We start from the raw sequence: 25,180 nt of genomic DNA on the forward strand, positions 1-25,180 counted from the left end.
TTCCCCATTTCCCCTCTTTGCCATTATATTTCAGTTAGAATGAAAAAGATGGGCCCTCTGCTTCTGTATAACGTCTTCGTTACCTTGCACGTCAGAAAGTCAAAACTTGAAAGTTTTTACGTAAGGTGAAGGGACCTTTTTCCACTAACAGTGATCACTTGTTTGTGTTTCTCTAGGTTACTTATCTCATCCTCTCCTCATTCTAAGATACATCTTCAAACCCTCTCCTTGAACTGTCCACGGCCTCCTCAGCTCTGCCTCTATCAGGGGGATGGGGCTGAGGTGTCTGCTATCACGTGGAGCGCCCCTCCTTACTGAGAGCACATGTCAAATTTCCAGAAGCTATTTTCTCCCTCCCTCCCCTCCACCCCCTGCTCCCCCAAGTCTCCAGCAACTGGGATACTCTGATGTCGGGTCTCACGTTTCACACCAGCTGCCAGGATCCCCCCCTTGGGTTTGCTCCAGTTTTCTGAAGTCTGGCAGTTAGTTAATAAGAAAACCAGGGATGTAAATCACAGGCCCAGACAGTTTCCTGTGGGGGAGCTTTTAAGTTCCCATCAGATCTTTTCATTCCAGCCCATGAGGAGGAGACCGAGGCTGCCTCAGACGCAAATTCGAATATAAACCAGAGCTGAGCCTGGTTGGGGTGAGAGCAGAAACAGGGCCAAGGAAGGATGTACCAAGTCCAGGCTGCAGCTTCCATTCCTTTCCTAAAACACCTCTATTTTGTGAGAAGTGGGGATTTCATGCTGACTTCTTTTTCTTTAATGACATAGTTCCTTTCTTTTAATGACATAGTTCCTTTCTGCCCCTTCGGGTTTATTGAATTTAATTGTCAATATGCAGTGCTCTATATACCGAGGGCGTGCCACATTGCAGTTTGACCGACGTCACTGTATTCACTGTATCACTGTCATCCTGTTGTTCATTGATTTAGTCAAGTGGGCGCCAGTAACATCTCCAGTTGTCCCAGCCCTGAGATTTTTAGCAGCCTCTCCTTACTAATCTTTCCCAACGATTGGAGGCTCTTTCAGGGTCAGGGAAATGAGACCTGTTGTTGTTACTGTTTTTGGCATATTGAATACGCCATGGGGAGCTTGCCAGGCTCTGCCATTGACCAACATATAATGTAAAATGATTACCACAATAACTTTAGTTAATATCCATGATCCCCAATAAAAAAGAAAAAGTGGAGATTGTCTTTCCCCTTGTGATAAAAACTTGTCAGATCTCTAAAAATGTTCCATTGTTCCACAGAGCAGGGAGAGCTTCTGCACTGTACATTACATCCCCAATCTTTACTTTTCCTATAACTGGAAGTTTGTGACTTTTGACCACCTTCTCCAATTCTTCTCCCTCGTCCCTCAGCCTCTGCTAACCACAAATTTGGTCTATGAGTTAGTTTGGTTTGGTTTTTAACTTCCCCTTAAATGCCATCTAACATTTGTCTTTTTCTGACTTATTTCACTTAGCAGAAAAGCCCTCAAGTTTCATTCATGTTGTCATCAATGACAAAATTTCCTCCTTTTTTTGTGTGTGGCTAAGTAAGATTCCCTTATAATAATATACAGCACACATGTTCTGCAACTTTTTCATCCACTTATCTGTTGATAGACACTTAGCTTGTTGACATGTGTGAACTATTGTGGAAAATGTTGTAAAAAGAGCAGAATTCGTAATCTGGCAGCAGCAACACTTAGAGGGGATAGTAACTGATAAAGAATTACCGTCGGCGTTTCTAAAACTAGTTTTAAAAACATGTGAACTCAGTAATTCCCAAACTCAGATGGAACATTTATGGTGTCCTGGTTTCTAGGTTTCCAGATAAGTAAGAAAGATGTGATCCCTGACCCTCAGAATCCTACCCTCTGGTTATAGGAAATCTGGAGTATATTACAGTAAAGAAGGCTGAGTGCTGATATAGACTGAGGAACAAAGTCCAGAGAGCTAAATGTTCTTTAAGGGATTAAATCGGATAAGGCAAATGAAATCAGCTGAGTGCCTGAGACGTAACAGACAATACGTGAAAGTTATTAATAACTGGCGATAGGGCCTGGGGACCTAGTTCAGGGTTCAGAGGTACGTGTCTTGCATGTAAAATGATGCAAGTTTGATTCTCGGCACTGCATGACCACCTCCCACTCCTTCCTCCCAGCACTCCTGGGTACAGCCATGCCAGGCCAGAACAGCACCACATTGCTGGGCCCAAGAATTGAACTGTCCAGCCCAGTTGATCGTATGTCCCAGGAAACAGCCCCTGAAACCACTGACAACCACTTGAGAGCCTGACTCCGCGGAAAAGGAAAATGATAGCATCCTCCAGACATTAGCACTTCATAAGAATATAGGGCATACGCATAATAAAAAAAAAAAAGCTTCAAAAGCAATATATTAGAAGGACCAGAAATAGAGTTTACAAATATAAGAAGAGTGCTGGATAGAGCATTTGGGGGAAGAGCTGAAAAGAATAATACTTCAGGACCAGAGTGATAGAACAGTGGGTAAGGCATTTGCCTTGCATGGCTGCTGACCCGGGTTTGATTCCTGGTATCTCATATGGTCCCCCGTGCATCACCAGAATTTCTGAGTGCGGAGCCAGGAGTAACCCCTGAGTATCACCGGGTATGACCCCCCCCCTCACAAAGCCAACTAATAATAATAGTAGTAATCACTGTCACAGTCATCCCATTGCTCATCGATTTGTTCGAGTGGGCACCAGTAACGTCTCTCATTGAGAGACTTATTGTTACTGTTTTTGGCATATCCACTACGCTATGGGTAGCTTGCCAGGCTCTGCCGTGCGGTCGCAATACTCTCAATAGCTTGCCGGGCTCTCCTAGAGGGGTGGAGAAATCGAAAATGGGTTGGCCTAGTGAAAGGCGAATGCCCTACCGCTGTGCTATTGCTCCAGCCCAATAGTAGCAGTAATAATGATAATAACAATAATATTTTAGGGGCCTGAGAGGTTTACATACTTTTTTGGCATACCGGTCAGTCCCCCTCCTCCCCTCCTCCCTTAGATCCTCAGCACCATCAGGAGTGATCCCTAAGCACAAAGCCTGGAAGTGGGCCCTTATATAAGAGATTACTAACATGTTGTTATAGGTTGAGCCTTGTTTTCTAATAGATAGATAGATAGATAGATAGATAGATAGATAGATAGATAGATAGATTTTTTAAAATTGAGATTGGTTGCCTTCTACTTTACACCCCATCAAATGTGATATGCTACTCTTGGTACATCAGTGATTGTAGAGTATGAGATGTCGCTCCAGGAATTCTAAAATTTTAAAAAGGGTGATACAGCTGGAGTTAACTTTTAAACTGGTTGGTGATTTTGGGGTCTGGAGGCATCTCTGCAGCTTGTTGCTCTCTTCTGAGATTTATTTGTGAGTCTCTGAATCATGACCTTTAATGAGATTATACGGCCCAGAGGCAGTTTGTAGGTGTGAGTGCCAGGCTCCCGGAAGAACAGGGAGATTGGGGGGAGGTCACCAATTTGTGAGAGCCTGGAGATTCAAGTCACAAAACCTGCATACCTGAGTTTTTCACTCATGGATGAGGCTCATCTGAGCTGGTGGAGATCAGCCATGAGCATGACAGTAATTGAGTCCTGGAGGTTTTCGGCTGCCGGGGGCCCTATTGGGGTGGGTGGAGAGAATCACCCACCCCACTCCAATTTTCTAATTTGCTCCGGATTAGACAGCCTGGCACAGGTCTGGAGGCAGTTTTGCAGCTTGTTGCTCTTCAAGATATATTTGTGAGTCTCTGGATCATGGGGATTTTTGTTTTAATGGCACTATTGAACTCAATGTTTCCCAAAATGGGTGATACCCATCTTGGCGCAGGGTGGGCATGGGCAGCACTGATATGGCCTGGGGGGAGGGTGTTAGCAGCCTTGGACGCAATTGGGAGGTACTTGCTATATTTGTTCACTTAAAGATGTGCACCTGGGGGCTGGAGCAATAGCACAGCGGATAGGGTGTTAGCCTTGCACGAGGCCAACCTGGGTTCGATTCCCAGCATCCAATGTGGTCCCCTGAGACCACCAGGATTAATTCCTGAGTGCAGAGCCAGAAATAACCCTGGTGTGTTGCTGGGTGTGAACCAAAAAGAAAAAAAAATGTACACCTATGGAGGTGCAGGGTGATTTTTGCTGTTAGGGGTTTTTTTTTCCTCTAAAAGGGGACAATAGGCCGAATAATTAGGAAAACAAATAATTGGGCCCTATTAAAAGTAAAATGTGATAAGAGCTCTAGGAAGTGATTGAATAATGTCTATGTGAATGTTGAGAGACCGGAAAAATTGCTCTTGGATAAGGATCAGAGAAGTTTCATTGAGAAAAGAATACATTTTTTGCAGGTCCTGGGTGGTCGGCTAGAATTTCTTAGTAGAGATAGGAGTTGAGGAAAGAATCTCAACCCAGACAGGAAAATGTGATTCAAGTGCCAAGATAAACCAAGACATATTTGCAAAATGGCAATTCTTGAATTCATCAGAGTAATTCTCTAAAGTAATTAGAGAAACTCTTCCACCAAAATCTGTGCAAATAAAGATGGAATAGGTAAGACCAGATGCCCTTTATTTGGGAAAATTCATCATAGTATAGTGAAAAAAATGGAATCATTTTTTTTTATTTCGAGAGTTAAAAGAATATCATTCTGAAAGGAAATGTGATTTTTGCTCATTCTCCAATAAACTTATGAGGCCAGAAAATTTTAAGTAGCTTTCCTCAGAGTTCTTAAAGACAATAAAGGGGCTGGAGCAATAGCACAGCGGGGAGGGCATTTTCCTTGCATGTGACCGACCTGGGTTCGATCCCCTGTATCCCGTATGGTCCCTCCAGCACCTCCAGGAATAATTCCTGAGTGCAGAGCCAGAAGTAACCCCTGTACATCACCGGGTGTGACCCAAAAAGTGAAAAAAAAAAAAAGACAATAAAGTTCTTGCCTACAGAGAACTGTGGCATAAATTGGAATCTGTCAAAGAAACAACGAAACCTGGTCTTCTTGTTAAAGTACTCTACATCATGTGGTCACCCAGCATGCTAACAGAACAAGGCACGGGTCCTGGGGTCAGGTGGACTGCTTTTTCATTCAGCCTGTTTTTCACTGTCAGACTTTGGCAGGGTAGTTAAAATCTGAGCTACTCTGTCTGCTCCCCACCCTTCTAAAAAATAGAACTGATAAGAGTTATCTTGAAGGTAGGAAACAGGACTGATAATAGCTACCTTGTAATACTTAGAAAAAATGTATATGTCCAAAGCACAGGCATGGTGCAGGGCCAATACAGGACACAAAATAAACAGTCGCTTGAATTACTAACACAGGTTTTGTCTCAGCTCTGTCATCATCATCACTGTCATCCCGCTGCTTATCGATTTGCTCGAGCGGGCACCAGTAATGTCTACATTGGAGACTTGTTACTGTTTTTAAACCAGCTCTTTCTACCACCAAGAAATAACAGCCAACTACCTACTAGAATGTTCCTACTAGAATGTGCACAAGAACCCTCTTATCTCTCTTTCTCTTCCTCTTCCTCTTTTTCCTCTTCCTCTTCCTCTTCTTCTCCTCCTCCTCCTCCTCCTTTTTCTTCTGCCACTCCAGGTAGTGCTCAGGATATATTCCTAGCTTTGTGCTCAGAGATCATTCCTAGTCATCCTCAGGCACCAAATGAAGTACTGGAACTTGAACCCAGGTCGGCAGTGTGCAAGGCAAGTGCCCTATCCCAGGTACTGCCTCTCCAGCCCTATCTCCCTCTTATTGCCTTTGCCCAGTACAAACACACTGGACGCCTCCCAGATGTGCTCATTATAAAAACTCTGGAAATAAATATTCACTCCCACCTTATCTCTGGTTTCTAGGCAAGAGCACTAAAGTATGCAGGGTAACAGTGACATCTGGCTCAGAGTAGAATAGTTTCCTGAACGCCTACTGGGACAAAGTTGTGCTTGCAGACAAATAAATTGGAAACTAAAGAAAAATTTTCTCCTTGCTTAAATCTACATATGAAAGTATAAAATAACTCCATGTGACTTACAAAAGTGAACTATTATCATGGTGCTTAGTGACCATGGTCTTTTTGAAAAACACACTGTCTGGGGTTTTTTAAAGACTATGAAGAGAAGAATTGGCTTCTTTAAGTCAATAAAGTGAGACCACCAAGAAAAGTAAACAGGAGCTTCCTTTAATTTCTGTTTTCTTTTGAGAGTCACAGGAGCTAGTGCTTCAATGCCATTGCTGTTGCCAAACAGCTAGTGGAAAATTTTATTTTCAAAAATATGTTTACAAGAGAAAGCAAGATGATTATTAAAAAAAAACCCTAGAACACCAAATAGTCCCTTTTTAAAAATATGTAGTCACTAAAAACTGTTTTCTAAACCTCTGAAACAGTAAACTGTCAAAGCAAGTCATCTTTATTTTAATAATTCTAAGTGATCTACTTAGCAACTTTTCTTGTTTTAAATATCCTAAACTCACACTCTGTATCACTTTAGGACATTCTTAAAGGAAAATATGGAACTATTAATGACACTGAAATATTTTACATATTTATATGTAACCAGAACATCTTTCTTTTTTTCCCTTTAAATTTGGATAAAGTACAAAGAAGTTGCAAGTCAATGAGCAATGTTTTAAAATAATTTTGATTGTGATGTTTTGTACTGTTATGAAAAATTGTTATTAATTTTCTTTAATTCTCTCAGGGAAACTGTTCTTTGTCAATAAATAAGTCACTAGTTTATAATATGACACTCTTAGTCATTAAAACATATCCCTAATTGAGGTGGGGAGTAAAAAGAGGTGGATAGGAGGTTTACCCAGGCCTTGGGAACATTAGTGGTGTAGAGGTGTGGGATATGTGTGCATCTGAACCCCAGAACCAGCAACCCTGTAGACAGGAGATCCAAAAGGCCCACCAAACTTTAAAATGTGCCTGGGAAGGAAGCAGCTGGGGAGGGGTGGCAGTGGAGGGTGGGGGACGCTTGGGGACACCAGTAGAGGGAAGTGGACACTGTAGGTGAGATTGGTGTCAGGACATTGTGTGCTTGAAACTCAACCATGACTAGCTTGCAAATCATGGTGCCTTCGTAAATAAATAACAGGTGTCTAGAGACAGGATGTGCTCAAGTGGTAGAGCACATGCCGAGTAAATGCGAGACCCTGAGTTGGATCCTCAGCACTGCCCGACCCTGACCATTGCCCCAGCACCACTGGGCGTGACCCCTCTTTATTTAAAAAATGATACAAATTAAGACCAGAGAGAGGGCAACGGTGTTGAGGCGTTTGCATTGCATGCAGTCAACCCAGGTTCTGTCCCCAGCACCACAAATTGTCTCCCACCCACTGCCAGGAGGGATCCCTGAGCACAGAGCCAGGACAAAGGCCTGAGCACCATTGAGCATGGCCCCAACACCGCCCCCCTCTCTCACAAAAGCACTGAGCCTAGATTACTGTGAGTTATTTGCTCAGCGCATGTCTGGTTATAGAGTACCTATCACCTGCCTCTGTTGCCAGTTCTGCGCTCTTTGTGTGTGACTTTTGATTAGATTCCGATAACTCAGCCTGCCTTCACACCCTCCCTCTACCGCCCTCCGGGGATGCTCATGTTCCGCCCCAGCTCTTCTCTCGGTCCTTTTGATCTTTTATTCCCCCCGCACTGTCTCAGTGGTTCTTTCTTTTTTACCCAGTCCCTGTGTAGAACTTTCACGTGGGGAACAAGTTTTTGCTAGAATGCAAGTTGTAAACCCATCACTGGAATTACACTGAATGTCATTTCTATGTCATATGCTTCTCCTTTCTCCCTTCTTCAGACCTCCCCCAAGCCTTATTTCTAATCATCTCCATCTTCAGATGCACAGGACTATTTTTCTGGAAAGAACGAGGGGGAGGGGGAAGGTGTACAGCTTTCATCAGGACATACCAGAAGATGCCCAGAGTTCAGGCTCTATTCTTCGTCAGACACTATCAATGAAAATACCTCGCTTGACAGAAAATGATGTTCACATTTCAGCTTAGGCACAGGATAGGCTGAGAATGGGGTCTGACTCAGCCACCTGGCCTTGCCTCGCTATCTGCCCTCTGGCCCGTGTCCTTTCTCCCAGGGACAAGGACTTAAGTGACAAGGCTGAACCCAGGCAGCTAGGGGCCTGCCACTTACGGAGCTTGGCCCTCAGGACCCTGGCCATCTGCTGTCCACATCACCTGAAATCAAGGTCCTTTTTGGAGAGGCAAATGCTCTTCCACACCAAGAACACTTTCCCTTCTTCCAGAAGCTTGCTACTGCTAAGCAGAGTTGGCAGCCCTTACTAGCTCACATCAGCACTGGGCAGACCTCTGGGCTGTTGTAAAAAGACACCACTTTTCTGTCACTTACAATGACAATCGCTTTTATGTTGGTGAGGGTTCAGCTGTTGATGAAAGTTCGGTTATTTGAATTTTGGCTTCACCTGTGACTTTCATAAGTGAATTTACAAATTGGATTTTCTACCCGGGTGCTTGATGATCAAATCTACAGGAACCCCACCAGTTGGGAGAGTTGTCCACAGTTCTCTGAGATGATTCGACTCTCCAACAACAGTAATCATGAATTGTTGTTGTTGCTGCATCTGGCCATGCTCAAGGGTAACTCCTGGCTCTGCGCTCAGGAATCACTTTTGGCGGTGCTCAGGGAACATATGGAATGCTGGGGGATCAAACCCAGGTGGGTCGCATGTACCTTACCTTCTGTTCTACCTTTCTGGTCCCTAACCTAATCATGATTTCTTTTTCTTTTTGGGTCAACTGGGGGTGCTCAGGGCTTACTCCTGGCTCTGTACTTGGAAATTACTCCTGGCAGTGCTAGGAGGACCATATGAAAGTCAGAATTGAACCCTGGCTGGCTGCTTGCAAGGCAAAAGCCCCCTACCCACTGCACTATAGCTCCACCCCCATTATGATTTTTAACTGCTATGTAATTAGTAAGAGCTAAATATCAATGAGTTTACTTCCAGCAGCTTCCATTCTAGCTGTGCAAACATTGCTGTGCATACCCCTCTGCTTCCCTGTGGCCCCTATTGAGTCTCCAGCTCTTATTTTACAGATGATGAACTTGCTCATAGAACGAGTAAGCAACCAGCTCATGGGCCCAAATATAACAATAAAGTCAGGATCCAACTATGAAGCCTGATGGTTCTACAGGAGTGACAGTCCATTCTACAGGCTGACAGGCTGATGGTTCTACAGGAGTGACAGTCCATGAAGCCTGATGGTTCTACAGGAGTGGACATTAGCATCCACTCCAGTGAGCCCCGCAGTTCCCATTCAACCCCTCCTCCTGAGTCTTTGGCATGACTTCCCTTATGATGCAGTTCTATCAAGACTCTGGTGTTAAACCTGGGTTTGAGCGGTGCTCATTATCACTACAAACAAGATCAAGTCAGAACTCTATTTTGAGCAGGAGGGGCACCCCCCAGCGATGCTCAAGGCTTACTCCTGGCTCTGTGCTCAGGGATCATTTCTGGCGATGCTCAGGAGACCTGATGGGATACTGGAGATCAAACCTAGGTTGGCCACATGTAAGATAAGCTCCTTACCCCTATACTACCTCTCCAGCCCCAAGTCAAAATTCTAAAGACTCAGAGCCAGAACCAGAGAAATAGCACAAGGTTAATCTGAGTCCGGTTCAACCCCTGGCACTGCATGTGGTCCCCTGAGCACTATCAAAAATGATCCCTGAAGTCTATAGTCTACTATAGTCTACAGTCCACTATAGTCTACAGTAGACTATAGACCGAACATGATGGCCATTCAACACCTCTGTTGCAAACTACAACACCCAAAAGGAGAGAGAACAAAAGGGAATGCCCTGCTGCAGAGACAGGGTGGGGTGGTGGGGGATGGGGTGGGAGTGGTGAGAGGGCTACTGGGATCACTTGTGGAGGAGAGTGAGCACTGGTGGAGGGAGGGGTAAATGATCACTGTGTGAGTGAAATGCAAACACAAAAGTTCATAAGTTTGTGACTGTCCCTCATGGTGATTCACTAATAAAAAAATTTTTTTAATGATCCCTGAGCACAGAGCTAGGAGTAGCCCCTGAATTACTGTGGGTATGACCCAAACAATACCCTCCCCCAAATAAATCAATGCTTAGAGCTTAAAGGCTTGCATCAATCTAAATTTGACATCTGCCTATGCTCTGTCCCTGATACTTGCTTTTCCCCATTGATAGTGCTGGCTTATGCTGTGGAGTTTTGTACTTCTAACCCCCACCTTTCTCTCCCCTCTGTTACCCGCAGTGAGGTCCTGTGCTTCCCTTAGGATCTGTCTAGAACATTTCTAGACCCTTCTCTAATATTCTTACCTCCACTTACTGCCATTATGTAAAACTATTAACCAAAATTAAAGTAGCAATCAGTTTTCAAACTCACAGGTACTGAATACAATGCTGGGTTTATTTGGTGGATACAAGTACAACTATGAATGTACTTATTATGATAGTAAATACTATTAAACATATTATGGAAAAAAGTTGACTATTCTTTTCTCAAGGCTGGCCATAATTTCCAATAGAAGACCTTTATTCATCTTGAAAGTTAACCATCAGCGGAGAAACAGTGTAGGAAGTAAGGCACCTGTCAGGCATGTGGCTGCCTTGGGCATCCTCAATGTATGGTCCCCTGAGCACACAGTCAGGAATAGCCCCAACCAGCAAAGACTGTGGACCAACACACACACACACACACACACACACACACACACACACACACACACACACACACACACACCCCATTCTCCTCAAAGTCAGTATCAGTCAATTCACGATTTCCTCTCTCCTGGCTCTTAGAGTTGCAATTGAAGTTGTGAGGGGCTTAGGCAGAATCCTGGGAAGTGTGTGGTGATGGTCGCAGTGGTATGTGGAGGGGGCAAAGGGAAGATGTATGTGGGATGTGTTGTAGGGAGACTGAGTGAAATTGCTCCTTTGGTCTCTGTGTCACCGTCTCCCTATGTTGGCATCTGTTCCTTTGTCTAAACCAGACGATGATGTCTGTAGCTCTCATCAAGCACCTGTGTCTTCTGAGGGTCACCAGGAAGACTGATTCTTCCCTGGATCATTCTGGGTTGGCAGAATTGGCAAAAAGCCTCACTCTGTACTGTGTACCCGGACACTCTGGAATGGAGTTAGCATGCTAGACTTGTCCCTCGGGAGAAATCCCACATACTTTCTGCTCTCAGGTCCCATCATTGCCTCTCTGGGATTTGCATCCCGTCCTATATGGAATTCAGGAGTTATCTGGGTTCTAACTGCCTTTCACTTCCTTCCTGACTCTCTCTGGGAAAAAAACATTGTCTGTTGGGGTGGGGGGGAGGAGGAAGGGGAGGGGGAGGTGCTGGATCTGACTAACTGAATCATCTTCCAAATCACAGGTCCTATGCCTGGATGCCTTTGTTAAATGAGTTCCGCTGAGTCATTCTTCCTTGGTCAGTGAAGGGTACTGACTGGAGGGGAAGATAGGAAAGAACAGGAAGTTCAGTGGAGGGCATAAGAATAGTTAATATCTCACTCTTATCCTCCCCCACATACACACTCCGGTTATCTGAAATAATCTTCACAAAAACCTGTGGTAGGCACAATTCATTTACAAAGGAAAAATTTAGTGAGGTTAATTAACCTTGTGCACAGCTAGCAAACAGCTTGTAACCCAATCCTTGGGGCACTCTCTGCCCTTATCACTTAGCCCTGAAACATTTCTTCATTTCTTTTTCTTTTCTTTTCTTTTTTTCTTTTTCTTTCTTTTTTTTTTTTGAGTGAGAGGGGACATGTCCAGGGATACTCAGGGCTTCCCCTGGCTCTGTGCTCAGGGAGCATTCCTGGTGGGGCTCAGGGAGCCAGATGGTATGCCAGGGATCTAAACTGGGTTGGTTGGTTGCTTGGTCACATGGAAGGCAAGCACCTTGCTGGCTTCGCTCTCTCCAGCCCCGACCCTGAAACATTTCTTAGTTTTCACTCAAAGGTACCCTCCAAGTCAGGGCTGTGACTCCCTGCATCTTGGTATCCCCAAAGCCCTGTCCTTAGCAGGTGCTCAGTAGGGACATTTGAATTGAAAGGTTTGGGGTAAAGGGAAATTAGGAGGATGGGGAAAAGGAAGAGGAAAAGGTGGATGGGGAAGTTCCCTGAAAGTTGTGAAACTTTCTGAAGGATGTTCAGTTGACTCAAATCAACGGCACTGAAAGCTTTGGTGCTACTAAATCATGTCCAGAATTAAACTCTTCTTACATGTTACCATCAGATTACTTCAGGCCTAGAAATTCTTTGTGCCCAGACATAGCAAGTGGAGATTCACACACAAGAGCAGTAACTAGAGTGGCATTAGCTGCTCATTCAGTTCTGGTTGAGTTTTACTTTCTAGATGCCACCCAAGACACTGATAATACGTAAGTAGGATCACTTATGTAATTTCACACATTTCAATTTGTTTAAGCTTTTGCTGAGAAAGCTATTATCTATCCTGTATTGCATAAACATCTCTGATAACAAATGTCATGTTAAACTATGCAGGTAGGTGAAGGGTAAATGTTTTAGGCTTAGACCTGTCTAAATTACAATGTAAGGCAGACTTTTAACAGTTTTTTTCCCTTCATAATCATCTATCTGCAAAGTGTTTATATTTAAATATTTTATTTGATATTGTAGCAAACAGGCAATGCAGTAAGAGTAAAAGGATAAAATTAACATTTCCTTATGCCACCTATCAAAAGTAACTTTGGGTAACAGCCTGATAATATTCTTCCTTGTGCATTTAATGTGTGTTCAAGCTCACCTTCACATTTGGAATTTTTTCAGTCTCTCTCTTGCCCTCCTTCTGACATTTATCCTCAAATATTCTTTCTTTTTTCATTTTATGTATCTCCATTCCTTCTCCATCTCTTTTACCTTTCTTCCCCTCTTCTACACTCTGTCTCTCCTTCTTTCCCTCTATTCTCTCTCTCTCTCACTCGCTCTCTCTCCTCCCACTCTTTATTTCTTTTCTTTTTTTTTCTTTCTTCTCACATTGGTCTCTAAGTACCCAAACTCTCAGGAAATTGAATTCACTCATAGTAGAGCAGCCCTGTCTAAGCTTTAGATTAGAATTTTTCTTCTAGAGTTGCCTTGCTATCTATTAGACTCAGCATGAAAAAGTGAGAGAGGAAACGGAATGCAGAAGCTAAAATATTCAGCTCACCAAAATAACGTATTTGGTTGAAATGTCTTAGAACCTACAGTGGTTTGTAATTATTAAAATATTTATTGTGGGCTGGAGAGATATGGGGAGGGCAAAGGAGATTGCCTACCAAATGCCCTCAGGGGGTCAAACCCCAGCGCATGTTTACACATGAACTACCAGGGGTTCCTTGTGAGCACAGAGCCAGGAACCTGCCGAGAGCACTGTTGAGTGTGGCTCCAAAACCGGGGAGTTGAAAGTTGGGTCACACTGTTTGTTCCAGCACAAATGTACATCAGCACGGTATCCAATCCCCCGGTCCTTGCTCTCTTTATCTTGGGTTCTAAGATCTCTGCAAAATTCTTAGTAGTTTTTTGGGTAATGGGCTATAAAAACCTTATGAAGTCCCCATCCTGAGCTACGGGGACGAGAAAGCATGAGGCACCTTTATCCATATCTGCGGCCGGCCTCAGCCCCTGCTGAGAACATGAGCTCACTGACCTCACTGACATGTAGGGGAGAGGACAAGGAAAGGGAGGTGAAAGGTGTTTGAAGGGACAAAGTTATGATGAAATGTGGAAGGAAGTGGTAGGTTTTACTTTTTCTGCTGCAATCACTGCTTCATGAATTAAATTATGTGTCAGGTTTTGAAGATGTCTTAATGTATTTCCTGACTTCAAATGTTCATCTTTATATTCATTAGGATGGTGTTTGCTTGCTTTTCCTACTTTGTTGTGGTTAAAAAAATCAAAATATTAAGTTATATACAGTTCACAATAAATCTAAACTATGCTTGAAACTATGCTTCTTCCCTATAAGACATTTTACCTTTGGCCAAACCTTCTTCCTTGGCCAGTGCATCTGTTTTTGTTTCCCAAGCCAAAAGTTTTGGATTCTAGTGGCAGGCAGATAGGGTGTTTGCCTTGCCTGTGGCCGACCTGGGCTCAATTCCTGGTCCCTGAGCAAAGCCAGGATAAGCCTTGAGCACAGCCAGGAGTGACTCAAAAAGGAAACAGGCAGCCTGTGGATTCTAGAGGGAGAACAGCCTAAATGGGCAGAGTCTTAATGCTGCTATACAGGGCCCTGTGACTTTCTGGAGAACATGGTTTGCATAATGGCTTGGAGTTTACCTCGGAACACACCTGGCCCATCTTGCCGTCTTATGGCCATTGGTCACCGCTGCTTTGTGAAGAAAGGGATGGATCCGTAGGGGAAAGAGAAGGAGAGTCTAGGCACCATGTGAAGGACCCTCTCCTCCCCTTATTCACACAGAGCAAGATTTGAAAATCACGGCCAAGACGTTTTTGAAATTCCACCTTTGGTCCCTTGAGAAAGGTTGTTTTGCTTTTATCTACAAATATCTGACAATACCTCTAAATTACAGGTGCAAGGGGGAAAGTATCTTCCCAGAGTCTGTGGTATGAAGGAAGCCCAGTGTGGGACTCAGGGCGGCTGGGTGGGAGGTCTGACTTGGCTCCAAAGCGTGTTTTTAATCACCGGTTAAGGTGATGCTTCACACAGGTATAGAGGGATCAGGACGCCTCTCCTCTGAGATTTCACCTGACCCCCAGAGCGCTGAGAAAAACAGACAAAGCAGCAGGGAGAGAGGCTTTATCGCTTCTTCTGCCTGCAGAGCTCCGAGCGGCGCCCTCCAGCGAATACCTCAGCCCTGTGCTAATTTTAAGGGTTTGACCACTTCTTCCAGGCTAAACTGTTCAATGTCAACCTCCCTCCCCTGGAATTCCTGGAACACAGAACAGGCACTACGAGCCTCTCTGCTTCTTACACCTAGCAAACAATGGATGTGTCAAGTGTGACTGTGTTTCCTGAAAACAAACTTTTTTTTTTTTTTTTTTTGCTGTGGACAGGGGGCTTGACCAGCAGGGCTTGGGGACTGGGAGCCTGTGAGATCAAGTACTTGGGGGATCTTGCAGTGCTGGAACCAACCCCAGAGCTCCTGCATGCACTCCAGCTCGTTGAGCCATCTGCCCAGCCCCCAAATTTAATGCCATCGTGGGGAGTGGGGGGGAGGGGTCGTGGTGTCCATGAAGATTTCAGTAAAGAGGTTTATTCAGTTTTGCGGCTGCTAAAGCCACCACATTCAACCATGCTATAACAAAGAGAGCAACCAAGGAGAGGTCAATGGAATCAATGCAGGGGCAACTTGAGGCTTCTAGTTCTGCCCCAACTAGGCATTCTCTTCTTTATTTCTGCATGTGCACGTATTTATTTAAATATAGACTCTTAAAACTTAACGGGGATTCTGCTTGCGTGAAAAAGAAAAGAAGTCCACTTCAGAAATTACGGTTATTGTTTTCTCTGGAGAGGACCTGTGAAAGCCAGTAAGAAAGGTACTCTCTAAGGCAAGAAGAAAAATTACCTCCTTTGAAAGAGGCTTGGAAGAGTCTTTGAAGAAAGAGGAAAATGGGAATATAGTGCGCTCCCTTTCTTAACAGGCACCTGTGTCATAAATGCAAAGCATGCAAATAGATATATTTATTGGCTAGATTCAAGAGGTATCCGGCTGAATCAAAAATGGCCCGGAAGGATGGTAGTCTTGAGTTGAAATACCTGTTTTTTGTTTGCTGGCTTTTTGAGAGTTTGTTGTTGTTGATGCAATTGTTGTTGTTGTTGTTTTGGGGATCAGGGCTCACCTGGCGGTGCTCAGGAATTACATACGGGGTGCCTGGGATAGATATTGCTGGGGGGAGTGGGGGTTCACCTGTGCGTCTTCTGTAGACGATGCTCTAGAAGACAGAAAGTGCCTCCAAGCGAAGTTTCTAGGGCAGCCGTCCTTGGAAACAATCGGAATTCTTCGGTTTGACTTATACTGAAAAGAGGACACACCGAATTATATTGCTTGCGATATGACATGGTTTTTGTTTCACAAAACTGACCATTTCATTTTGCTTTTTATTCCTGCTTCATTGGCTCAATTACTAACAGTATAAACAATTTTTAAAGTTTTTTTTTTTTAGTTGACATTTTGCTTCTGAATCTTTCTTTATTCGAACTAGGAGGGGAACCGCGACGCCACCTGCGTGTGTGTCGGGCGGGGGGAGCCAGAGCGCGTGCCCGGGTCCGCTCACCCCCCGCGCGGCCCCCAACCCCTCTTCCAACCCCCCAGTCCGGCCGCCCGGGCCATTGACATGCAAATGTCGCGCTGAGCGCGGGCCAATCGCAGGCTGCGGCCGCGGCACCTGGCGGCCAGGCGCGGCCCGAGCGCGCTGAGCGGATCCCGGCCCGGAGCGCGGGGGCCGCGGGAGCCGCCGGGGCCGGGCGCCGAGCGCAGGGCGCGGCCGGGCCGCCTCTTGCTGGGCGCGCCCCGGGCCCCGCGCTCCGGGAGCCGCGGCGGAGGCTGAACTTGGCGGCGGCCCTGGTGAGTGCGCGGCGCGGGGGGCGGCGGGCGGCCCCGGGGCGGGTTTCGGGCTGCGCGGCGCCCCGGTGCGCGTGGGCACGGGTCCCCGGGGGTGCCTTTCGCGGCCACCGTAGGTCTCCTGCGGGGTCGGGGGCTTCGCCGGCCTTGGGGCGTTTAGTCTCAGGGAAGCAGAGTCCTGGGGGCGGGTTCCCGACGGCACGGACGCCCCCATACCCGGGCTCGCTGGAATTACTGCACCTTTGTGGAATCGCTTCCATCAGGGTCTCTGCTGACTTTAGAAGTTACCTGCGCTCGCGCGCGGATGCATGTGTGTGTATGGTGTAGTGTGGTGGTGTGTTTGTGTGTGTGTGTGTGTGTGTGTGCAAAGCTGTGGTCGCTGGAATTATTGCACCTTTGTGGGGTTTGCTTCCATGAAGGTCCCTGATGACTTTAGAATCTGTGTGTGTGTGTGTGTGTGTGTGTGTGTGTGTGTGTGTGTGTGTGCCCCCGCTCTGCCCCTGTTTGGCTCGCGAAGGTCCCTGGTGAGCCTGCAACTGCACGCACGCCCCTCCCCCACCCGCTCCGACTCTTGGAGGCAGTTTTCCAAAAACGTGCGTGCCACTGCCCTGTAGCAAAAGGGGGAAAAATTAAATTAAACCACGGGAGCAAAATTCTAGCTTGCCGTGTGCTTTATTCTCCTTTGCCAGGAGGAGCAGAAAGCCGAGGAGTGGGAAAGTCTACAAGGAAGTTGGAAGCCAGGGCGCATCCTTTGGGGGTGGGGCGCGGCGCTGCGTCTCCGCTCTCCCGGCTAGCCTGGCGCTGCTCTCCCGGGGCTTTGGGGCTGGGACCGGGCGCACCCCACATGCGCCCTCCGGGGAGCGGTCGCTGGGCGCTGCCAGGGTGACCCCGGAAACCTTAGCACCGAGGAGGCTTCTAAAGACAGTTGGGCGTTTTCTATTTCGAGTTCGTTAATATTTAAAGGCTAGTTAAATTATTTCTAATTAAATGAACCTTTAGCCTGACACGTGACTAAATCTTACCCCACGTAATTCCCCAGAATTTGATTTACGGCTTAAGTTCATTTTGATAGGTCGATACTGTCACTATCTCTGATGATAAAAAATATTACTTGATGGCTGCAGAGAAGGTATACACAGAAACGGTACGCGGGACAGAGTGAGAAGTCAATACACTGTTATCCAAAACAACATTTCTGGTCTGTTGGCTAAGGCTAAGGCTTAGTTTTCCTTAAAAGACTAGTCCTTTGGAAACTTTGCACTATAGACATTTCTTTTTTTGTTTTTAATTGCTATCATACCTGGGTCTAAAATGAAAACTAGGACTGACAAGGAAGTAAATTGTACTTTAAAGAATGTTATAACAAACAGTAACTTATTCACATGGTTTGTTGGATAGAGTTTATTGTGGCCATTCTCGTGAACCAGCTTCTCACATCTGCTGCTGGCAAATGGTTTGTGTTTGCACAGCCTGTTTTGTAAATACATCTCCCTACCATTCCGGCAAAGTGCCCAAACCCTCGCCCTTTCCAGTGCTTGTAGCTAGGCTCGGAGAGTTAATATTTTTATTCGTTTCTACATCAGAACTTTCTCACCATACGCTTGATAAAACCCTGGAGAAGGTTACCAAGGGATGTGCGGAGAATTTACTTCCCTGGAGATTTTCAGAATAGGATAAACATCCATCTGCTTAGGATGCTTTCAGAGCAGTCCTGTCTGGATAAAGGAAGGCTTGGTCACCTCAGATTCCCGAAATTGAAGAATTCCAAACAAATTTCAGCCTCTAGCCTGGGGCCAAGGGGAATAAAGATTTTCCCCCAAGGCACCTGAGCTCAATCTGAGACTGAAGCAAAGTCCTGTTTTGATTTATGTTAAAAAAAAAAAAAGATTCCTCCTTGGGTAGACCATCTTCAATTCCAGGAATTGGTGATTCTTTTCTATTTATGGAAAAAGAATGAATTTCTGTAGTTTCTAAGAAGTTGTAAGTGGAAGACAACATCTGATTTTTGCGTTTGCTGATAAGTAATTGAATGGACTCATGGAAATGGAAAGTTCCACACAGGTGGAAGAGGGGTGTGTGTGAGTGTGAGTGTGTGTGAGAGAGAGAGAGAGAGAGAGAGAGAGAGAGAAAGAGAGAGAGAGAGAGAGAGAGAGAGAGAGAGAGAGAGAGAGAGAGAGAGAGAGAGAGAGAGAGAGAGCGCTAAGAGCGCCTCCTCTGAACCAGATGTTTTCATCCCTGGCCCTTGTGTGTAATACATGCTCCTTAGAATCTTGGCTTTCTTCATCCTCTCCCCCGCCACACCCAGTGATGTTGAGCGCTTCCTCCTGGCTCTGTGCTTCGGGATCACTCCTGGGATGCTCTGGGGACCAGAGGAGGCACGGGGTGGGCTGTGCAAGCTCCTACCCTCAGTACTTACCACTCCTGCCCAGTCCGCCTTGTTTTTTCAGTGCAGACATCCGGTAACATTTTCCCCATCCAAGCCCTTCTGGGACTTGTTTGTGTTGGAGGCTGTGCTCAGGCAGCACCCTGCTGCCCTGGGCTGGTTCCTCTCAGCAGGTGGAGGGGCTGTGCTTCCCCGGCCCTCCTGTTCCAGCCAAGGATCCCGTCATGCTAACCACCGTGTGACCTCAACGGTGGCGACACCTTCCTCCCTGTCCCTCGTTCCCCTCTATCCCAAGCAGCCTCCCCCTTTCTCCCTGCAGGATCACCGGGAGGGGATCACTTTCTAGGAACGCTCACGTGCAAAGAAAGGAAAGAGGGGGGACATCAGGTGTCCTGGCCAGCAGGCTGTCCACCTGCTGCTGGGCCTTCCCCAGTCCCCTTCCACTTGTCATTTTCCCCCATGCATGCCGGGCTTGTTTTCTTTCTTATGCTATAGCAACGTGCAAAGAAGGCGCAGGATATGAACAATGGTCATTCATTTTTCCAGCAGACATGTACTGTGTGGGTGGCAGCCGGGAACTGGAGATGGGGTCCGGGCCAGAAGGGAACCCGTTCCTAAGTTGGTGCCATCCTGGAGTACGGATCGAAGAAGAACCTTGGTTTACTGTTAAAACTACGCCAGTTCTCTTTCCTGTGTTCGTTAAATGTTTAACAAACCTAGTCCTGCTAACATTAACAGTCCTATGTTAGTTAAACCTATGCCAGTCCTAAGACCTATGACAGTTAACGAACATGGTTAATTCTGTGTTAAATAAACCTAAGTGATCCTGTAGCATTGAACCTATGCTAATCCAGCGATACAACATTGCCGTTTCTTAACTGTTTACCCAAGATAGATGAAAATACATATTCTCAAAATGACATCTATATGAATATTCATAGCAACGTTATTCCTCATTGCTGTCTATTGGAAAGAACTCTGTATCCATTAATAAGAAGGTGGATACCTAAACTGAGAAATCTTCACAATGGAATATTAATCAGTGACCAAAAAGAATGAACCTATGACGTAGACAGCCACGGAACTAAACCACAGAACCATATTAAACTGAAACTACACACAGCAGAACATATAAACTCTTTTTAGGTGGGGGCTGAAGTGATAGTAAGGTGGGTGGAGTGCTTGCCTTACATGTGGCCAACCTGGGTCTAATCACTGGCACCCCATATGGTCCTCTGAGCCCTGCCAAGAGTGACCCCAGAGTGCAGGGTCATAAGCAAGCCCTGAGCACTTCTGGATGTGGCCCCAAACAATACAACAACACATATTCTATGATACAGTACTAGATGGGCAAATCTATGACAGTAGATTGACATTTGCTTTTGGGGGGATATTCCCATATTGACTGGAAAGAAGTGATTTTCTGGAGCAATGGAAATATTTGGGCTTGTGTTGAGTGCTGGCTTGATAGTTCTGTGGGTGTACACAGCTAGCAAATTCCACTTAAGGCTTTAGTTCATTTCTATTCATTTAGCTTGAGGGACAGATATGGTTATATATCCCATCCTTACCTCTACTAGTTTGTTACTTGGGGTGAGTTTTCAAATATCTTTGTGCCTCAAAACATTAGATGGTAATGAGACTCTTTAATAATAATATTTTGTGAGGATATGAAATAATGAAAATATTTGGCTTAGTATGCCAAGAAATGTCAGCTGATAATACCATGCACTGTGATAAGTATAATTTGCGGTTTTGGTGCTGACAATGAAATGGTTTGAACTTTCTGTGAAAAGTTCTTCTGATCTATTTAAGGTTATCACAGATCTTATATGAACTGCTAGTCTTAGCATTATATGTATCTTTCTTTTAATAGGTTCCCTTTTGAGACTAGGGAATGTAAATGTAAAGTTCTTACCTACTTGATTAAAGTACCATTGGGGTTTGCTTTGTCAATAGAGATAAACCCTATGGAAAGAAATACCTACTTGAGGGACTGGAGCCATAGTACAGCAGGTTACCTGGCACACAGGCCTGTGCACGCCAACCTGGGCCCGATCCCTGTGACCCCATATGGTCCCCTGAGCACTGCCAGGAGTGATTCCTGAGTGCAGAACCAGGAGTAACCCCTGAGTATCGTCGGGTGTACCACAAAAAGAAAAATACCCACTTGACCAAACTCACATTTTTTTTTTTTTTTTTTGCTTTTTGGGTCACACCCGGCGATGCACAGGGGTCACTCCTGGCCTTGCACTCAGGAGTTACCCCTGGCGGTGCTCAGGGGACCATATGGGATGCTGGGAATTGAACCCAGGTCGGCTGCGTGCAAGGCAAACACCCTACCCGCTGTGCTATCGCTCCAGCCCCCAAACTCACATTTTTTGAGGATGCATTTAATGACAGGTAAAGCTGAGCTTCCAGCTACACCACTGCCCCCTAGAATCTGGGTTAAAGACATACGTGTTCCTTGCTCAAACCAAAGGTGGAGGTAGAAGAAAACGCCCTTGATCTCTGTCAAGGTAATATTGTACCTTTATACTAAAAGGACAAATACTATAACTTGAGTTTTCAGTAAAAATCTTGGACAGGGTGGTAAATATGTTAATAGTTTGCTTAATCTATTTAGCTTCAATTATTTAAGCTGAACAAAGTGTTTGGGAACATTGTAGACTTTGCCAACTCCAACAGAGGCATTTTGTTGTTGGCTTGGTTTAATTCATTCAGCAAACATTTATCAAACATTTACTAAGAACCTTTTAGCCTCCGGGAATTGAGCGATGAATAATAGTAAGATATTTTACACTGGGGTCCGTAGATACCCTGGCTCTGAGTGTGAATATCTCTCCATTTCTCTTCCAACTTTTATTAAAGCAGTGAGCTCAGTTCAGAGGCTAGGCTTTTGTTTTCTTTTGTCCCCTAAAGCCTTTGCTTGTGGTAGAGGTTTGAAATTCTGCTCCTTTTTCTTTGGTCCCCCTTTCTTAAACCTCAGAGTTTCTTGTTCAGGTTTTTTTTCTTTCTTGCCATTCCCAGCTGTAACACCGAGATGGTCTTACACAGACAGAGTGTCTCTCTTCAGTCTAACATCCATGTGCAGTATATTCTACAGTATCAGGGTCGCCAAGTGTTTGGGACAGCAGGGAGACAAGGAATGACCAAAGTTTGAATCTGAGCTCACTCATGGCTTAGCAATTTACAGTAAGTTATTAAATTTTTTTTTTTTTTGCTTTTCGGGTCACACCCAGCGATGCACAGGGATTATTCCTGGCTCTGCACTCAGGAATTACTCCTGGCGGTGCTGGGGGACCATATGGGATGCTGGGAATCGAACCCGGGTCGGCCGCGTGCAAGGCAAACGCCCTACCCGCTGTGCTATCACTCCAGCCCCAAGTTATTAAATTTTTAAACCTGTTTCCTTTTCTGCAAAATTGTGATGATACTGCATGGATGCACTTAAAGATGGACAGATTCAGGCTGTTATGAGGGGTGAAGGAAAAAATATGAGTACAGGACAAAATCCATGTGAGAACAGCCAGCCTGGTGCCCAGCGGGTGCTCATTTCTGGTCTGAGCACAGTCTGCAGTGCACTGTGTCTTCCTCACACACCAGTGAGCTGGGACATGTGCTGAGAGCTTCTCCTCTCCTGTTTATTGTCTTACTATTTACCTGTTTGTTGGTGGTGTGGGGGACACACTGGGAAGTGCTCAGGGCTTACTCCTGCACTTAAGGCTCGCTCTTGGCAGGGGTTGGGGGCCATAGGTGATGCTGGGGTTTGAACCTGGGCCAGTCGTGTGCAAGGCAAGCGCCCTAGCCACTGCACTGTCATCTGGCCCCTACCCTCTGCCCCTTTAAAGGGGAGGAAATCCCAAACACAGAAGAGCTGAATAATTAGCTGATGGCATGATGGCTGTAGCCCAGTCTGGGCTGGAGGCCGATCCTGCCTCCCAGCTCACAGGGTGTTTTGCTTTTTGTTGTCAAGGATCAAGGCCGGGACTGCGGAGCAGGGAAAGCAGTCTGCTGCTACCTTCTGGCCCGGATGAGATTTTCCTTTTTTTTTATTTTGGGGGGGTTGGTTCACACCCAAAGGTCCTCAGGGCCATTCCTGACTCTGGAGTGGCCCCTGGTTGTGCTCGTGAACCCCTATGTGGAGCTGGAGATTCGAACCCAAGCAGCCGCGTACAAGGCAAGTACCTCATCTCCGGCTCCATCTACCAACTCCGGAGGAGACTCTTACTAGAGGTTCTTCATATAAAATTATTCGTATGTTTCATAGCTTCAGGGAGAAAGGAGCACTGAGAGTTGGCATCAGAGGCGCCCTTTTAGACTGCTTGTGATTGGTCAGAATTGGTTCCCCCAAGCGTGCGTAAATGACCAGTGAGTCCACTTCCTGGCTGGGTGCAGGACAGCGGAACGTGTCACCTTCTTGCCCTCTACCTCCTAAAAGCCTGCCTGTCGGGGACCCTCTTCTCTGGTGACTCTGCTAAAAAGTTTGTTTGTAAACAGAAAATGTGGACGACCAGTCTGTCAGCCTGGAACCGGGGCTTGGTCGGGTCTGTGCTGGGCTTGGCAAAGGTGTGATGCCGACTGTCTCTGTGCAGGAGTAAGGCACGGAGGGGAGTGTGCTGCAGAGCCTTGCCCTGCGAGGAGAGAGTCGCCCTGCTGCAGGAATCTCGCGTTCTCCGCTTGCTTCTTTCTTTCCTTTGGGCCACGCCGAGCAGAGTTCAGGGGCTACTCTGCTCAGTGCTGCAGTACTGGGGGCGGGAGGAGGCGGCTAAGACCCAGGCCTCCTGCCATTGGAGCTCTCTCCCTCAACCCAAGTCCCCTATTTTCATTGGCAGTTCCTCAACTCTAGACAGCCCTGTAGGTGAACGAAGCCTGAAGCCATCACACTGGCCACTTTTGGGTTTGGGTTTCATTCTGACCTTGTGGCCACACCTGGTCTGTTTAATTAAGCATCACTCTGGGCAGTGCTCAAGGGGACCACAAGCGGTGCTGGGGAGTTGACCACATGCAAGGCAGGCGTCTCTCCCGCCTGCACTCTCTCCCGCCCCTCGATGGCTGCTTTCTTAAATTATGTGCGGATAGATTCCTGGGGCGCAGGAAATGGGGTTGAATGTATCAAGTGTGTATATCCTCTCCGGTCCGAGTCTCGTCCTCGCCCCAGGCAGCTGGGGTCCCCGGGCTGGTTCCTCAGCCCCCCAGTTGGTGCAGGTGCCTTCCCAGACCCAGCAGCGGGGCTGGGGCCAGAGGCTGGAGGAGGCTGTTGGGGAAGTGTTAAGGGCACTGCACCGCATCTGAAAGAGTGTGTACCCCCACCCCCGCACCCCCTACCAAGTGAACCCCCTGTTCTCCCTGCAGCCTCGCAGGCAGGCTGATGTCGAGGGTGAAACTCTCAGGTCTCCGCTCTGCACCCCGCTGCTTCTCCTGTGGCTGACCCCTCGCGGCTCCTGCTCCCTTGCAAGCCGCGCCTCCTCCTCCTCCTCCTCCTCCTCCTCCTCCTCCTCCTCCTCCTCCTCCTCCTCCTCCTCCTCCTCCTCCTCCTCCTCCTCCTCCTCCTCCTCCTCCTCCTCCTCCTCCTCCTCCTCCTCCTCCTCCTCCTCCTCCTCCTCCTCCTCCTCCTCCTCCTCCTCCTCCCCCTCCCCCTCCTCCTCCTCCTCCTCCCCCTCCTCCTCCTCCTCCTCCTGCCCATCTGATCAGGACAGTGTTGCCTACCTCAGGGGAACTGAGCCCTCAGTGCCCCTCTCTGCCCTGCACCGTCGCCTCCTGCCTCTTTGCCTCGGCTCTTTGTGTCCGTTGCTATGGCTACGCCTTGGCCACTAGCAGCTGGAATGCTGAGAGGCCGCCTCCCCCACCGCGCCAGGTCTGGCCCGGGAGAGACCTCCCCGGCCTCTGGATTCCTGGCCTAGGGGTCACAGTCCAGCCCAGTCTCCTTCCTTTGCCGTGGGCGCTGCACCTTTCTCCAGCGGCATGGAGGGTTGGCACTGCAGTGAGACGGGGAGAAAGGGGACTCCCCTGCAGCCCCCAGGGGAGTGCCCGGCCCAGCCGCCCCGTGGCCCGGCCAGCTTCAGCCTGACGCCCACTCCTTCTGTGGGCCCTGCCTCGGGAGGGAGAGGCTCTGCTCCGGCCGCCAGATGGCCGGGGTCACTCACTTCCCTGCGGGGGTGCGGGTGGCAGGAGCTCTCCCGTCTGGAGGGACTGGCATCCGTGGTGGGTGTTCAGGCGGCTTAGGAGACTGGGCAGGGCT

At 46.9% G+C, this 25,180-nt stretch overlaps 1 protein-coding gene across 8 annotated transcripts in view; it reads left to right on the forward strand.

Moving 5' to 3' along the window:
- SHROOM3 (shroom family member 3) overlaps positions 1-25,180 on the forward strand; it is a 337,474-nt gene that overhangs the window by 243,313 nt on the left and 68,981 nt on the right. Inside the window, exon 1 of one of the 8 annotated variants that reach the window (XM_055140557.1) lies at positions 16,431-16,559. The exons of the other annotated variants lie outside the window; for them this stretch is intronic. The gene's annotated coding sequence lies outside the window, so the exon portion shown is untranslated. Of the gene's footprint in view, positions 1-16,430; positions 16,560-25,180 lie in introns of those variants that run through there. 8 annotated transcript variants of the gene reach the window in all.

Source organism: Sorex araneus, chromosome 5, assembly GCF_027595985.1.
Source record: "Sorex araneus isolate mSorAra2 chromosome 5, mSorAra2.pri, whole genome shotgun sequence".
Classification (NCBI taxonomy): Eukaryota; Metazoa; Chordata; class Mammalia; order Eulipotyphla; family Soricidae; genus Sorex; species Sorex araneus.